Source organism: Lissotriton helveticus, chromosome 8, assembly GCF_964261635.1.
Source record: "Lissotriton helveticus chromosome 8, aLisHel1.1, whole genome shotgun sequence".
Taxonomy (NCBI): Eukaryota; Metazoa; Chordata; class Amphibia; order Caudata; family Salamandridae; genus Lissotriton; species Lissotriton helveticus.
The window spans coordinates 1,641,554,775-1,641,572,623 of NC_136069.1; positions in this window are offsets into that span (position 1 = coordinate 1,641,554,775).

Genomic DNA, 17,849 nt, shown 5'->3' on the forward strand with positions numbered 1-17,849 from the left:
ACAAAGGATTATATGCAGGTGCGCTCAACATGTCTGATTATAATGCAAATAAAATGCAATTTCTGCTACATCAAGGGCAAGGTTAATGTTGATTGCTAGAGCTCTGTGTGGTTCCCTATACTAAAACAGGTTGTCAACCAATCATGAGAAGCAAGGGTTGTTGACATTGAGGAACAATAGGCAGAAACCATAACATGCTGTTGATTAAGCTATAAATGCAAACCACCAATGAAAGCAAATAATAATAGACACTATGAACCGAAAATTAGTAAAGAAAAGTAAAAATCAACAAGACCTAATTATTAGTCGGTGGAAAGGGAACAGCCTTATTGATAAAAGGTGTTAGACAGTAAACTGTGGGCTTGATTGTTATTTTGGCGGAATGGTACTAAATCACAAATGTGACGGATATCACTCCCATCTAATTACAAGTACATTAGGATATAATGCACTTGTAATATGGTGGATTGGTTATCCATCAGACCTTTGATGGAGCACCAGTCCGCCAACTCTAACACAGACCTTGGGTCTCACAATATATGCACATATTACACAGAGATTGGATTTCTAAACTGAGATTGATGTTTGTAATGAAAACTTTGGATGCAATATTGTCAATTGACCCCTGTCAAGGGGGTCATTTACAGATATCTCTTTTATGGAACTTGTTTTAAAAAAATGGTAAATTAATGACTTATTCAGATGTGTTAAGTTAACATATCTAGGCCTCATGCGAAGACAAGGAAGCAGCCAACATGCATTAACACCCGATCAGAAAAATACACACTTTTATTTCACGATGAAACAGCCTTCCCATGTGTATGTCTCAGTGTGCTTTTAATTTTAGAAAAGAACGTGAAATAGAAGCTTTCTTTGCAGTGTCTGTTTGCTGATAAAATACAAATGTATTAATCTGCCCTCCTCATGAGAATGTTCTTGTCTCTGTAACAATTTCAAGGTCTTTTGTTTGAGGCCCTTATATGAGTCATTCATTTGCTTAAATGTGTTATTTGATTCGTTTGTTATGAAATTCACAGTTCTATCCTCTAGTTTATTTTATGAATATGTTTTATTATTATTCAGCAAATGGCTTTTATGTCATGGATCAAGGAAACTTGAATAATGATTGCTGCTTCTACATGCATTTTTGTTAATCCAGCTCTATTGCAAGGTGTGTCTATTATGCATTTTTACACCATGTCCAGCGTGGGGCTTTTCAATCTAAAAACCCTACAAAACATGCTGTATTTTGAATATGTGCCAGAGCTTATGTTTCACTTGCTTAGAAAGCAGATTCAAAGCAATTATTTTCTTTGAACTATGTTTAGTCTTTTGACTTACTTCTTAGGGTCCAAACTCTAGCTTTCTGTTTACTCACATGCCTAGTGCTTTTTGAACTTGCTTACTGAACATACTCCGCACTAGTATGCATTAAGTTATACTTCGACTTTCTCTAATTTTCTATTGTAGGGAGACTCTATGTCAGTCAACAGTATGCACTATAATTTTCTTCCGGTTGTTTGCTTACTTGGTAGCAAGAGTATAGATTGCTTCTCTTGTATTATTTGATTTTCACGTGGTATGCAGATTCCCTATAATTTAACCAACTAGTAGCTTTTTGCTCTCTGAAATGATGCCTTTTACAGTAAACCTTTCTGGTTTTAACTTTGGATTCATGTTTTGTTAAGGTTTTATTAGCTGGTCTTTGTATTTAGTCTCATACAGAGTAGATATCATGAAGACTCAGACAGCCCCGATCTGGTATATCAGCCCTGTATTTCTTAAATTGGAGCATCAACAAAATCAATCTCCATTATTGGGCATGAGGACAGTTCACTGAAATAAAAGTGGCATCCGCAGTCTGCATACCGGGTCATATTCCCCAGAATTGCCCAATGAAAACAGAACACACACATGCTGACATGACATAACTATGCACAGTAGTAATGGTCACAGGACTGCCTCATGAGGCACATCACAGTCATACACCGGCAAGACATAATGGCAGGTCATGGATGAACCCAAACTCCATGACATATCACATACCCCAATACATCACTGTAAAAGAGGCAGATGATTTAGTTTGTAGCTCTGCGTGAATTTAAAATCCAGGCCCTTGATATGCTGCAAAATGCTATGCAAAACTTACTTTGAAGTGAATTACACTTACAGCAGGAGTGTTGCAGTTTATAATACAGCAGATTGAAATGTTGTACATTAAAGAGCAATGTACACACTCATCAATCACAATGTCTTGTCCTCTGTGCGTTTTACTGTGTCCCTAAAACAGCTATGAGTCTTTGTCATTTTCAAATTCCCCCAAAATGGTGTGTACAGAAGACAGTAGAGCCTTCAAGCCATTTTAGAACTGATTGTCATGCTTGCAAGTGGCTCAGTTCATGAAGCAGTCACCCTTCCACCTCTCATTAGGTACAATTGAATATTAATTGTAAGGTAAATATTTGTGGAAGTCGTGGGAATTCTGCTTTGTTGCAAGTCACTGTAGCAGTCTCATTGTTGCGTCATCCAGAGATAACCCAGTGTCATCAAACAACTGTGTGACCAAAGGTTCTGTACTTTTGTTGCTAGTATACTAATGAATTTATTCTTCCTATTTTCTTCTAGGATGAAGATTAGTAATTCTATTTCTTCATGGACAAAGCAAACATCAACTCCACAGCTGCCTCTGAATTTGAGCTGATCTGCTTCCCAGGCATACAGATCTGGCAACACTGGCTTGCCATCCCATTGGCTCTTCTGTTCATTTTAACTCTCTTATCTAACATCACTCTTATAGCAACTATCTACTTATCATCAAGTCTCCACCACCCAATGTACTTCTTCCTATGTGTGCTTGCTAAAGTGGATCTGATTCTATCCTTCTCAATTTCACCTAAAACTCTCACCATCCTATGGTTTAGGCAAGTGGCCATTAGCTCAACTAGCTGCTATAGCCAAACTTTCTTGGCATACTTTTGCCAAGGGATGGAATCATCAATTTTAATGTTTCTGGCTTATGATCGCTACATTGCAATTTGCGAGCCATTACGATACTCCTCCATCATCACCAACCAATGGGCGGCGCAATCAATCACCTTGCTGCTTGTAGGTACTGTGATTATCTACCTGCCATTCCCTTTCCTAGTTAAGAGGCTGCAGTTCTGTTCTGGGAACACAGTGTCCCACTGCTTCTGTGAGAGTCTAGCTCTGGCAGAGATTGCATGTGGCAACACTAGTGTAAACTACACATATGCTTTGGTTGTGGCCTGCTTAGTTTTGGGCATTCTCACAATGATATTGACTTTCTCTTATACCATGATAATCAATGCAGTGTTGAGGCTGGGGTCATCTGAGTCAACATACAAGGCCTTCAGCACTTGCAGCTCTCACATCATTGTGACAGGTATTGTTTATTGCCTTGTTGTCATTGCATCTATAGCAAGCAGAATTAAGATAATTCAGCGCTCATTCCAAATTTTGCTTGCCATGCTGCGGTACATTATCTTTCCAGCTTTAAACCCACTCGTGTACGGCATTAGGACCCAAGATATCCGCCAGGCAATGAAGAAGCTGGTAGCAAAATCAAGACAACAGTGTGACTGCATCTAGAAAAATAAGGACAGTTTCACTGGCAGTATGAGATGTTCTGGGATATCACAAGTGCCTGCTGGTGTCTCTTGACTTAAAGGTACCTGGATGGAGCAACCAGTTCATTCATCCTTCAGTTCAAATGTTCAAAGAATATTCAAATACATCAGCTTAGTTGGACATACATGAACTGACACCCACTGTACAGAAAAATCTTTGGTGGTGAAGCCTTATGAGTTGTGTAAGTAATGGATAATCATCTGACTGCCTATTTCAAATATTGAATGATTATACATCTTTTGTGCCATCCAGCTACATACTCTGTTTCCTATCATGACAGGTTTCACTATTGGTTCTACCCAAAGTATTGCTTTGAGATTACCAAGCAATCTGTGTTTATATTTTTTACTCCATTTGAAAGATGCCTTTCCCTTCTCAACAATATTAAATTTGATCATGCAATGGCAAGTATCACCAGACACACTCTATTTTGGGGTTCCGTATTTTGCTGGGAATCATACTTCCATTGCTCCACAAAACATGCAGATCTCGGCTTGGCACAAATATTTGCTTTCTGTTGACTGAAGCACTTTGGGTGCTGTAACAGTTCTATGTCTTGCTTCTTGAAGAGTTTAGCCAGGGTTGTTTTCTCTATAGTCAATGTTAACATTTTAAGGAGTAAATTGAGAAGTGTTCACCATATAGTCAGGATTTTCAGCATTGTCAAAGACATTGGGCCTCATTATGATGTCGGTTGGAGATGCCTCCGACTAATACCATCTCGGTGTGTGTACCGCCCAACCATAGGTCACCGGTTCCTCACACCAACTTAGGATTTGACCGCACATGGTGCATTTGCATACTTCTATGGGAGCGTGTGTGGCAGGAAGAAACTGTCCGTAGCACAAGCTACCATTAAGAAATGGGAGTATGTGAAAATCCCTCCCTCACGGTGCCTGCTATCTGGTGCAGGGATATTCAGAGGGGCAGCGTAAGTGCCCCCCATGGCCACAACCAGAGGGTCAGGGGAAAGGGGGCCCTGCTAGCCCTCGAAGTGATTTTCCTACGTCCTTTCCAAGTTGGAAATTTTAGGCCAACATGGAAAGGCTGTCGGAGACTGACATTATAATCCCGACGGCAGGAATTGATCCAGCGGCCTATAGGAAATATGTCATAAGCAACGCTACCTAACTCTACAACCTACTTCATAAACCACTACTCTAACTTATGGACCCATTAATCAAATATGACATATTTTGACCTACTGAATCAGGTGGCCAAATTAAACTTATATACAACTTATTTACAAATTATATACAACCGTGTTAAAAGATGACATCATTTGAACAAATCCTAACTATTTAAATGACCACCATGGCGATGGCATCTAGCTAATAGTAACCTGCGCTTCTGAATAACCAAGACCAGCTTGTTTTCAAAAGTAAGATTTTATTAACTAATTTTAGATTATTCAAAATATAGTTTTATAAATGCAATTTTATTAGAATCATAGCAAGCATGTTTGAAAAGTATCATAAGAAAAATACAGTTTTAAGCAAGGAATTATAAGTTTAGCATTTCTAAAATCCTAAGTCCCTAGCTAAGCTAAATAAATGAAAATAAAGTTGAGTTATTTTAGGATTCTTACGTGCTCCAAGTAAAGTCCGACAGCACGACACCCTCGTCTGAAAGTTGGAAAGCAGCAGCAGGCCCATCCCTAGTGCATGGACTTTTTATACCTTTCTAAGCTAGCTAATCTAAGTAAAGGAAAATTTTCTGCAAAAGTCGATGTCCCATTGGTCCAAGAGTGACAAGTGACATGTCACCTACATTTCAAATCTTCCATTCGGTCATATTCTTTGGGGCCATTGTCTTTCTTGTACGTGTTCCAAAGCTTCCTTGATTTGCAACAAATTTGAGCAAAAGTTCTCACTGGTTTCATTTCACTTCCTCGGATGCCAAGTTATCAAATGTTCTTTCTACCGGTTTCTGACCTTGGCCACGTCCGACAAAAATAATGACAGCACTTCTCCATTTTTCAGTGAATGTGATTTTGACGGAAACTTTTAAAATGGACATCTCATGCTCCTTGCAGAAATTAAATTCATCTTTTAGCAAACTCGAACAAACTAGGCCTAAAAGCAGGCAACTTATTTTTGTAGTATAAAACAAACACAAGGAAAGTATTAATGTAAGAAATATTATTTATTCTGTTTCCACCCTTCGTTTACTAATTGATTAACCCTCCCAATTAGTCTAATGTTACCTAGCAAGAAGCAAACAAATAAAGCAGCATTTTATATTTACTAGTCTTCATGAAACCATGAAACCTTATGTGCACCTAGAATAGTAGAAATAACACCACATAGACAAGGAAAGCAAAATAAGCACATGCTTCTTTTAAATCTGCTGCAGTTAGTAATGACAAAATAAAAACGACAAAATTAATTTATTATTTTGCACGAACAAAAGATGCAACAATTATGCACGTTTATGAGCACACATGTTAATGTCCCCGTATATGAAGTTTAATCTAGGTTGTGTTAGCATAATACATCACAAATCATTAGTATTATTATTTTATATTATGGAAGTGTGACTTCACGAGTTTAAACAGATTTCCATTTTCTATCTCGCTCCATCAAAACGCATTCCTTATGGGATTATGAGCCCATTCTGACTGGCCGACAGGCTCCTTGAGCATGACAGAACGGAGTCGGCTTTCCCGGCTGGTTCCCACTCTGACCTCTGACATTTTATTTCAGCGATAGGAGTGTAAACTCACCATATCAGTCAGAGGCTTTCTAACCAACATCGTAATAAGGCCCATTGTCTTTAGGACCCTTGTCTTGGAAATTAGGTTACAAAAAACATCCTCCGGCAACATCGTCTTAGCTCCACTTGCACAACATGTAAAATGTGCTTTATTACAGTTTGATAGTTCACATATTAGTCATATAAACTGCTTATTATGATTTACAATGTGTGATAAAATATAATGAAGGTGCAACAGAATTCATATGCAAATTCTAGCATTTTACATCACTCCTCATGTGACCTGCTCTTTTCAAAATAATGAGAAAAGTGTATTTAAATCTGGTATAGACATGTATTAGAAAGCGATAAATATTCAGCTTCCTAGAGTCTAGGAGAACATGCAAGCTGAGAAGACAGCTTCCATTGTAAAGCTCATTGGCTCCTTTGACCCAGCCGGGCGTTATCAACTCAGTAACACCATAACTGAGGCAGAGAGTAATTTTCTCAAAGCAAAGAAGCTAACTAAAACAACAAGCCCGTTGTTCAGCTGATGTAAGCAAGTAGGATGGCACCTAAAGAAACTCAAAAAGGCACCTTTGATGCTAAGTCAGGTTAACTAGTGACTAGAAGAAAGGTTTTTTGTGTTTTTTATCAAAGACATGTGACATCATTTGGTGCAACGTTTTTACTGCAATAGCATCAGAAAGTGTTTTTTTATGATGTGCTTTTTATTTGCTTTAATTGCCACTATTGTGTTAATTTTTAAAGTTCTATATATACAGTATCTGCATTATACTAGGCATGTATTTGACTATAGCCTCTAAAATATGTATTGTGGATTTCTCATGTGTGCATATCCAAGGTGAAAGGAATTTTCGAACTCATTAATACAACAAATGACCTTGTAATCTCACACAGGACTGTTTGTCACCCAGAATGCACCATCTTTCAGCAATACATAGGTAGCCTGGGGGATGCATTAAGTCAAATTCCCTATCATAAATTGTTAAATTGTCCAAAACTGATCTTTGCCAAAGGGTCTAGGGTTTCTAAAATGCTTGGCTGTAATTTCAAAAGGTGCACAAAATATATTAGCATGAGATTAAAACTGGAGCCGTTCATTGTTCATAAATCTTTAATACTATTAGAATTCTCAGGCAAATAAATCCAGTCCAAGGTCATCATAAGCTTAAATAAAAATAGTATTTATTCTTTACAAAATGTCATTGAAAAGGGATTATACCTGCGTACAAAAACTGCATGCCATTGTAAAATTCTAGGCGGTGTTTGTGTTTGAATATAGTTCACAAAGAATGGCATATGTTAGCAAGACATTTTGTGGTTTTTAGATTTTATTGAGACAAAGATTTGAACACAGTAACATCTAGTAAATATTGTTAAAAAGGATAGCATTGTTGCAAATAGTGGTAGTATTTATGTTCAAAACATACAAAAACAGCAGTACTGAGTTTATCCATACTAATATAATAAAGAGAGAGCCCAAACCTTTGAGGCAGGTAATCTCAGGAACCACAGCACCAATCACAACACCCAATACAGCGTTGGAAAGGGCAGTTGCAGCAGAAGGACATAGGTTAATCAGAAGCCCACCATATACATTTAAAAGGTAAAAGAACCGTGCCAGCAAAGTAGTCACATGTCTGCGTTGTGCTGTGGGCGTGTGCTGGGGGTGTGACAAACGCTGGGGGCGTGTGGTACGTTCCGTCCTTCATGCCATGTCTCATATTGTGTGCTAATCCCACCCAGCTCCATTTAAACACCCCTGCACCCCATAATCATAACCCACCCTTACTCCTTAAAATACCCCCAACACCCTTAAACACTAACCCATCTTAACCATAAAAATATACCCTGTACCCCAAAACCCAAACCTATCCCTAAACCCTAAAAATACCTCTGTACCCCAAAACCCAAACCTAGCCCGGAACCCTATAAATACCCCTGTACCTCAAAACCCAAACCTACCCCTGAACCCTAAAAACACCCCTGTACCCCAAAACCCAAACCTAGCCCTGAACCCTAAAACTACCACTGTGCCCCAAAACCCAAACATACCCCTGAACCCTAAAATACCCCTGTACCTCAAAACCCAAACCTAGCCCTGAACCCTTAAAATACCCCTGTACCCCAAAACCCAAACCTAGCCCTGAACCCTAAAAATACCCCTGTACCCCAAAACCCAAACCTAGCCCTGAACACTTAAAATACCCCTGTACCCCAAAACCCAAACCTACCCCTGAACCCTAAAAATACCCCTATACCCCAAAACCCAAACCTAGCCCTGAACCCTAAAAATACCCCTGTACCCCAAAACCCATACCTATCCCTAAACCCTAAAACTACCCCTGTACCCCATAACCCAAAACTATATCTGAACCCTTAAAATACCCAAACACCCCAACACATATACCTCAGTACCCCAAAACATATACCCCCTATACCGATACTTACCTTATCCAAACATTAAAAAAACATGCTTTTACCATTCATGCATTTATAATGAATTTCGTTGTAAATGTATGCGTGGTAAAAGCATATCAAATGTAATGCCATGCGTTATAATGGCATTGCGGAGTCATGGTACTTTCGTAATGAAAGTATGCGGAGTGATGGTATGCGGAAAGAAAGTTGCGGAATAATGGGTGTTTACCCTCCCCTGGTAAGTACATTGGTGGCACGGCAGCCCACATCTCCAGCAACATACTCATATTTTTTCACTACCCATTTGAAAAATGCACAGGTCTCTCTCATTGATGGCCAGCACCGACATACACTTTTAGACACACCTCCCGCCACAAGTTCTAGAATTGCGAACTTTAGAGCTGGGGAGCTACGTTCGAATCTTGGCATCAGCTCAACATCCTGTGATTCCAGGCAAATCGCTTTGTCTCCCCGTGCCTACTACAAATGAATGTGTTCTTCTGTAATGTAAATTGTGCTCATGCCATGTTGTCGAGTTCGCGCAATATAATATTGCAAGGAAAAATAAAGTAGGGAAACTCGAGTTCACACACTACTGAACGCGCACTCTTAAGTGCATCAGCAGTGCACTGTGAATCGGAGCGCTTCACAGGCCTGTCACAGATAAGAAATGCTATCTAAACGAAATCCTACAAAACAATATACTACTGCCCGGCAGCAATTCATACCCGGACAAAGTCGGGACGGGCTGCTAGTCTAAAGATAAAAAAAATAGAATAAGAGACTAGCAATACTGGCTAATAAAATTAAATTGAATATCACATTTACGTATGTCCCTTTTTTAAGCTACAAATATCCCTTTCTTGGACACTAATCAGTAGGAAACATACATGGACCAAAAATTAGCAATCTACGTTATGAATAACTATAAAGGTGCCGTATAGATGATGTTTTTCATTTTCTAAAAGAAAAACTGTATGGTATTTCTTCATTTATTTGCTCAGTGTTTTCATTCACTCCATTCATGCTCATGATTTTGTGGGCAACATGTTTATATGACTTTACCTTAAGAAACCTAAAGACTGATGGGGTATTTACATTTTGGTAGAATGGGTGAATCACCATGAACTTGTGATTAACCTGCTCCTCCAAATGAACTGCTCCCTCCCATATCTATTTAGAGATGGTAGAACAATTGTGAAGACCCTGACCTGGCATTCTGTGTGCCACTGGACCACCATGTCATGGTGGCAATTGATCCTCCCTATTTTAGGGTACAAAAAGTATTTGGGCACAGGGTTAGGGTAAACTTTCAGTGCAAAATACCATTTACACATGATTGACGATTGAGCTCTGCTGGTTCTTGCACTTTGTGGTGCATCTTGACACTTTGCATTGCACATGGGGTAGCTCAACCCCAAATTCTATCTGGCCCTATATGTGGTGCAGATTCAATGTCTCTACTACAACTTTTTTTGTGCCAGTGTCCACTCTGTAATACAGTGTGGGCAGAGGGGCAAAGGTGCTCCCTCATTTGCATGGGGACATGCTCCATGCAAATGAGGGAACAACTTTACAGGATACCAAGCAACACAGATTTTGTGCCAGCACAATCTTTAGAGAAAGGACCAGGTAAGCCTGTGTGGCCCCTTCTGTGATACCAAAGTACCATGGGGGAAACCGTGGAAATAAGCACATTTTCTAGTCCTTGGACATAATGGGGTGCTATGTTGCAAAAGGCCCCCGGTGACCAAATAGCTTAATGTGTATTTGTAAAGTGCACGTACGCCCAAGGGTATTTTGGCACTGAATTACAGACTTCCTAAATGGGTGGTAGGGGTGGGTGTGGAGCTTAGATCTGTTGCCCATATGGTGGAGTCTCAGGCCAAGGCTTTTCTCGTGAAGATCATCACTTCAGTTTTGTCTGTGTTGAGTTTGTGGCAGTTAGATTTGATATAAGTGACTGCTACAATCATTCAGGTGGCAAAGTTGGTTTTTGCTGTTGGAGTCTTGTCCGACAGGGAGAGTATCAGTTGGGTGTCATCTGCGTAGAAGAGTATGTTGATGTTGTGTGATCTGATGAGATCTGCCAGCTGGGTAATATAGATGTTGAAAAATGCTGGGCTGAGGGTGACTCTGCATAGGCGGTCAATGCCTCCTACTTGTAGGATGGCAGGTTTCTTTTTGGGTTCTTCCTGTGAGTAAGGAGCAGATCCAGTTAAAGAAAGGTCCTTGAATGCCTGGATCATGTAGTATGCTTATCAGGGTGGAACAGGAGATGGTGTTGAAAGGTCTGATAGATTGAGCCGTATTAGGGCTGCAATATCACCATATCAGGGATCAGCCTGAAGCGACTCTAGCAGCAACAAGGGCATTCTTGGCACTGTGGCTGGGACAGATACTGGATTGCATGGTGTCTAGGAGCTGAGGTGCAGTGAGGTAGTGAGAGAGTTGCTTGTTGATGGTATCCCCATGACATTGGCTTGGTAGAGTAGAAGAGAGATCCAATGGTAGTGTGCTAGTAGAGTAGGGTCTGCCAACATTTTCTTTAGAATTGCATTGACCCTTGTTTGTTTCCAGGCATTCCGCAACATCTCAGAGGTGATGGGGTTGTTCAGAATGCATTTGAAGACCTCACTGATAAGGAGAGGTTCATATTCTAAATATATTGGATACAGGAGTCCATAGAAAATCCTGAGTGGATGTCCTCACGATGCTGGTTCGTTCTTCCATGGTGAACGTTTCCCAGGCAGTCAGGGGTTAATGCTGTTTGTAGTGGAAGCTGGTGAGGTGAAGTCTTTGGTGATTTCAAAGATTTATTTTCCGCAATTGGAGCTGTTGTATATACTTTCTGCTAGGTCCTTCTTCTTAGTTTCTTTGATTTGATGGTGGTAGCATCTCAGGGCTGCTCTAGATGTCTCTGTGTCTTTATCATGGTGGTACATTCTCCATTTCCTTTCCAAAGTCTTGTTTGTTGTGTGCAGCCTGAGAGAGCATGTGAACTTTGTATGTGAATTGCTCACAAGTAAAGCGCCCTGTGACCCAATGCTTAAGCCCAGGCACCAGATCTTATGAAGGGCAAACACAGTCCAATATTGACAGTAGAGGTAGATGGAACACTCCGAATAATCTCCCTCAATGAAATCCGTGGGCCACTTAAGAAAGCAGGAATTATATGTATTTACTTTTGACGCTCTGGGTTTGGTCAGCCTTCAATTAAGTTTGAAAAGGCACTGGATAAGAATCAAGTAACAATTGTCACAGTGGGCTATGAAGAATATGAGGAAGGGAACAAGAGTAGGTTTCTGCCTGCAGCTCTATCACTTTCTAGCTCATTGGACACAATCGAAAGGAGTAGCCAGTGCTTGCACACTGGCACCACTGCAACCCATCGACCATCTGCCAATGCTTTCACAGGGGAGTCCCAATATTTTGTTTGGGTTGGATGAGGCGTTCCTAAGCCTGGTAGACAACTACCATAGCCCGTATGGGTTGTGGATATTAGATGCCTGAATAGTTACTAGAAATCAGTGATTTTATTAAATTGATCATCATGGCATAAGGGCAACAAAGATATAAGGCACCTCCCAGTGGAATCTTCCCTGGCTCAATTGATACTTGCCATATTGTGCACTATATGCACTACGTGCAGTACTTCGTATCTCATGCTGAACAATCTAGAAGCGCATAATCTAAAAGAGGCAGATCTAGGAAATATTATTTGCGAAATGTCATAAAATATCAAAATGATCAATTCACAAATTTTTGCAATTGAGAGTGCTACAAATTCTCTCAAGAGTAACATCTTCCCAAATGAGATAAAAATTGTTCACAAATCCTTACAAAACTTGCTAACATCCTCAGCTCCATATTAGATGACTGTAAAAAATCAATTAACTGAGGAGTGTGTGTAGAAGATCATTGAAACTGTGCCAGCAAAACTATCCAATTAATGAAATGTGCATAATGGCACCTGAGCCCCAGATATCAATGGCAGCACCCAAGGTAACATATATACACCGTCTAAAGATACTTCTACAAATTGTAATATATCTAAAACACCAGGTTGTTCTTTAGCACTTTTTAAAAACCTCAAATAAATAGTCATAGAGAGACCCAATCAAAATTACTTAGAATTCTAAATGTAGGGAATCAGCCACATGTGGAACAAATTCTATTAAAATCAGAAGAGTTGCTAGTCCAAAAGTAGAAGAAAAACAGGACTGGAATCAACTGGGAAAAGCTTAAATATGAAAAAGCTGCAACCATGAATCCAAAGTTTGAAGTGTGATGCTTTTTGCAGAGAGCATACACACATGCAAAGATTTCCTATTGTTATGAGACCGGCAGACAAGATGGTTGATCAAGCCACACCCCTATCCCAGCTTCACATAAACTGAATAACAATGCTGCTTATGAAAGAGGATGCAAGGCTTTATCAACAACTAATAGCAAGTCTAAGTTTAAATAGCTGCCTGAGATCCTGTCTGTCCTCCACAATCTTAATGCTCATCAATCTCAAATGGTCTGCACAGGGTCCAAGATCAAAATTCCTGACAATGACCCAGTCTACTGAAAGTCAGTGACTATTGCAATCCTTACCAATTGTTCTGTACACTGATCACCTTGATCAATGTACCACGGACTGTTGAGATACTTCAGCTGTAGAGAACAGCATTCACCCCTCCCAAGAACTCTGCAACACCCTCCCAGATTTCTCCAACTAGAAGATCATTAGCATGTGCAATAATTTCAACTTCATACCAGCCGCTAGATGAGCTCAACCATCCAGTGAATATCAGCCAAACTATCCCTGCCCTGACCACCTCAGCCATTATGTCCTCCTTCCACCCTAGGGCACCCACCGACCCCTGCCCCACCATCTCTGAAGCCTCACAACAAACTCAATCAGCACACAACTCACCAGCATCCTCAACACCTCCATCACCACTACAAACTTTCTGGACATATGGAAACACCTAGATGTCAGAACCCTCTTAATAAAAGCATCCACTGACCCCAGCAATCTCAAAAATTAATGTGCAATCTCCTTGCTCTCCTACCTGGCCAAAGCACTCGAGAAAGCCACTAACCAGCAGATCATCGATTTCCTGGAACAAAACCACCTACTGGATGCCTTACAATCAGGATTCTGGGCAAGCCACAGCACTGAGACCGCACTGATTGCACCACCAATGACATCCGATCACTCCTCAAATACAGACAAATGGTGGCCCTGTGCCTCCTCGACCTCTCCACGGCTTTAGACATCGTCTCCCACAACACCCTCATCAGCAGACTCCTCAACATAGGCATTCAGCAAGACGCCCTCAAGTGGATTGCCTCCTTCCTCACAAGATACACACACAGCATCTGACTGCTTCCATTTGCTGCCACACCCAAGGCATCATCTGGGGTATACCTCAAGGATCATCCCTCAGCCCCAGCCTGTTTACCATCCACATGAGCCCCCTCACACAATTCATCAGATCCCAAGGACTCAACATATTTTCCTAAACAGATGACACTTATCTGATCCTCTCGCTCACCGAGGACCCCTCAAACTCCAATGCCAAGCTCTACAATGCCATGACCTAGATACCAAAATTGACTACAGAAAACTACCTCCAACTCAACCACCAACAAAATGGAAGTATAGATCTTCGGAAAGACTCCTGCATATGGGACCAAATCTGGTGGCCTGCAGAACATGGACCCAGTCCCATGCCAACCAATCATGCATGGAACCTCTGCATCATCCTTGACAGCTAACTCACCATGAAAAGTCAAGTCAATGCAGTCACCTCCTCCTACTTTCATAAACTTTGCATACGCTGTAGAATCTTCAGATGGATTCCAACCAACACCAGAAACACCTTCACTCAGGCACTTGTCACCAGCTGCCTCAACTCCGGCAACCCCCTCTACTCTGGTATCCCCACCTAGCTCACCAGGAGATTCTAGAGTATACAGAACACCTCAGCCAGACTCATCCGGGTACTCCCCAAATACACCCATACACCCACAACACCCCTCACCTCCACTTGCTCCCATCCAGAAGTGATGCCAGTTCAAGATCCTCACACATGCCTACAAAGCCCTCCACAACCTAGGACCTGCCTACATCAACCATTGAATGAGCTTCTACCAACCCTTCAGACACCTGTGCTCCTCCTCACTCACTCTTGCACCCCCACATCTGTTAAAGCCGCAACAGTGGTTTGTTTATTTTCCTACATGGCTCGAGGACCCGGAAGGACCATCCCCTCCAGCTCCCTGTGGCCCCTCACTGGCAGACTTCAGAAAGGAACTCAAGTCCTGGTTCTGAGACACAGGCACAGTACCCAGGTACCCCCAAGGGTGACAGTGTGAGCTTTACAGATGCATGATTGATGATGCCAGTGTTGCTCAAGTCTCCATGTGTAGCTCAGCCTACCACATGGAACACAGCTAAAGGAATTTGGGTGCTGACACCCTACCAGTAGTAACATCAAGATTGGAAGCCCCCAACGTGCCAATAATCCAAATGGCAACATGCCTGGACCAGTTAACAATGAGCATGCACATGTGCCACGGCCCCAGGAATGGATGTCAGGTTTTTGAGTGAATCATGTTCTAGGCCAATAGTTAATTGGTCCAGAAATCCCCCATCTAGTCCGGGAGGGAATGGAATCAAAGGCTTTCCAACTTATGTACAAGGGACCCCTGAGGCATCCAGCAGTAATGTTCACCCCATCATAATTTTATTCACACCAACTTTCCTGTCCTATGGGCACCATGATGCCTTAAATAGATGTAATTTATTGAAAGTTCAAAATTTTTGCCAGGATTGAAAGGTGTGACCTTCCATGAGTTACTGCAAGTTGGGTTTATTTTGCCAAAGCCTAAGGATAAAGGAGAAAAGGCCATAAAATGATCGACAATAAACTTATGGTGGACTTGACACAAAGCAATAGCACTACGCTTGCAAGGTAGGGTATATTGGTAGGTGAAGGTCTACTTGACAGTATCACTCAGTTTTCAAAATTGGGTAAGCCCCGCTTATGAGTAAACAGCTTGAAGTGAACTACATGTCCTCTGTCATTGTAGCAGCCCAAGGTCCCTCTAGTGGAATAACTTGTGGATCCTGAAAATTAATGTGCAAACCTTAGTAGCAAGTATAAACATCCAGAACCCAGGCAACATGCACCTTGTCAACATGAATCCCATGCTTTATACCATGCCAAGAGGATGGGCCAGGTCCTCGGAATTATCCCACCCACGATAATAAACTTTTGAAGTGTACGGCCCATAGGAATTAGCCCCTCCTACAGCACCTGAGGCCTAGATAAAAAATAACTAATTGAATTGGAACATTTAATGCTTAAAACAAAAGCAGGAGGACAAGGACTGGGACTCATATGTGAAATCAAAAACAATCTGCTGGTTTCAGACCTTGGCAATGGATGCCATCACTCTGGAGGGCTTCTCCTTTTATAGCATAAAAGTGATAAAAGGAGCAAAAGGGAGTTCTAGAGGTGGTTTAACTATCTGGGTATCTACAAGCCTGGTCACAGTTAAACAACGATCTAAGGGAGTTAGGCATTCTTAATGCAAGATAAGCTTGTTGGCACTCTCTGTTGTACTTTCATACCAATTTTACATACCAGTCTGCTAGGGGCGTGACATTACATTATTTTGCTGTTTGGAGATTATAATACCAAACTAGATGTCACACTGGTTAACCTAGAGGTTCTTCTCAGTAGGTTCTCTGTAGTTCCCTTGCCTACAGCTCAGCTTATCCACCAACCTTGCCAATTTGTAGTTCAAGGGGAGGGACCACCTACTTGTCTTTTATGCTCAACAATGACCTATGTCTCCTGAATGGATCTGTGCCTTCAGTCTCACCAGCGCAGTATATGTTCTGATCAGAGAAACATTTAAGACTGGGAGATTATATACTAGTGAATCTGGAAGCGTGGCAGCTTGTTGACGACTTTGAAGTGGAGCAAGTAATTGAGGGTGATAATGACCTGCTGATAGCACTTTTAAGACTCCTATGAATGTATCTCCTATCAATACATGTCATCAAGGACAGAGGAATGGGACACTGTCTGTAAAAACAAATCGGAAGTCCATTGCTTTGTGGCATAGTCTAAGATTCAGCCTTCTTTCACTGGCAACTCAAGAGCAAAGGTTGCTTGGAAAACAGAAATCTTCAATTCAAAGTTTGAAACCCTAATTAAACTATCCTGGTAGATAATTGCCCCGCAATTCCCTCCACCTTACAAATGCATGCACAACATTACCTACACACACATTGGTTAGTATGATGTAAGGTGCAGTAAGTTAAAACAAATTCCATCCATTGCCCTAAAAAGCAGCGCATAGCACTTCAGTGGATGCAATTGGACTATAATTCTATGGCAGGAGTCCAGGCATCTCAATTTCTTTTTTAAAACATCATCTGACATACAGCACAACCAGGATGGCAGCATGGAGACACGTATTATAAACTATGATTTACATTCTGCCTGCTTCTTTACAGCTTGCATTGTGTTTCATTGAATCACTCAATCAATCAGAGGTTCATTAAGCACGCAGATTACCCGTGAGGTTCTCAAGGCACTTGGCGGGGGTGCAGCTCTGGATCAGCCAAAGAGCCAGGTCTTGAGGCTTTTTCTGAAGGTGTACAGGGTAGGGGAGCTTCTGATATTGACTGAGAGCTTGTTCAAGGCCTTTGCCGCAAATGCGAGAGAAGGCTATTCCCCTGCTCTGGTTCTACGGATGCATGGTGCTTCTCCTAGGGCGAGGTCCGCAGAACGGAGGTTTCTTTTGGGTACATGGAAAGATAATTTTTCTTTGAGGTATTTGCGTCCGATGTTGTGGAGTGCTTTGTAGGCATGGGTGAATAACTTGAAGGTTACTCTCTTCTCGATGGGGAGGTCTCGCAGGCATTGGGTCATGTGCTTGTGTCGTGGAGTTCAGAGGATGAGTCGGGCTGCGGTTTTCTGGATGGTCTGAAGTTTGTGAAGGAGGGATTTGTTGATTCCAGCATAGAAGGCGGTGCCTTAGTCCAGTCT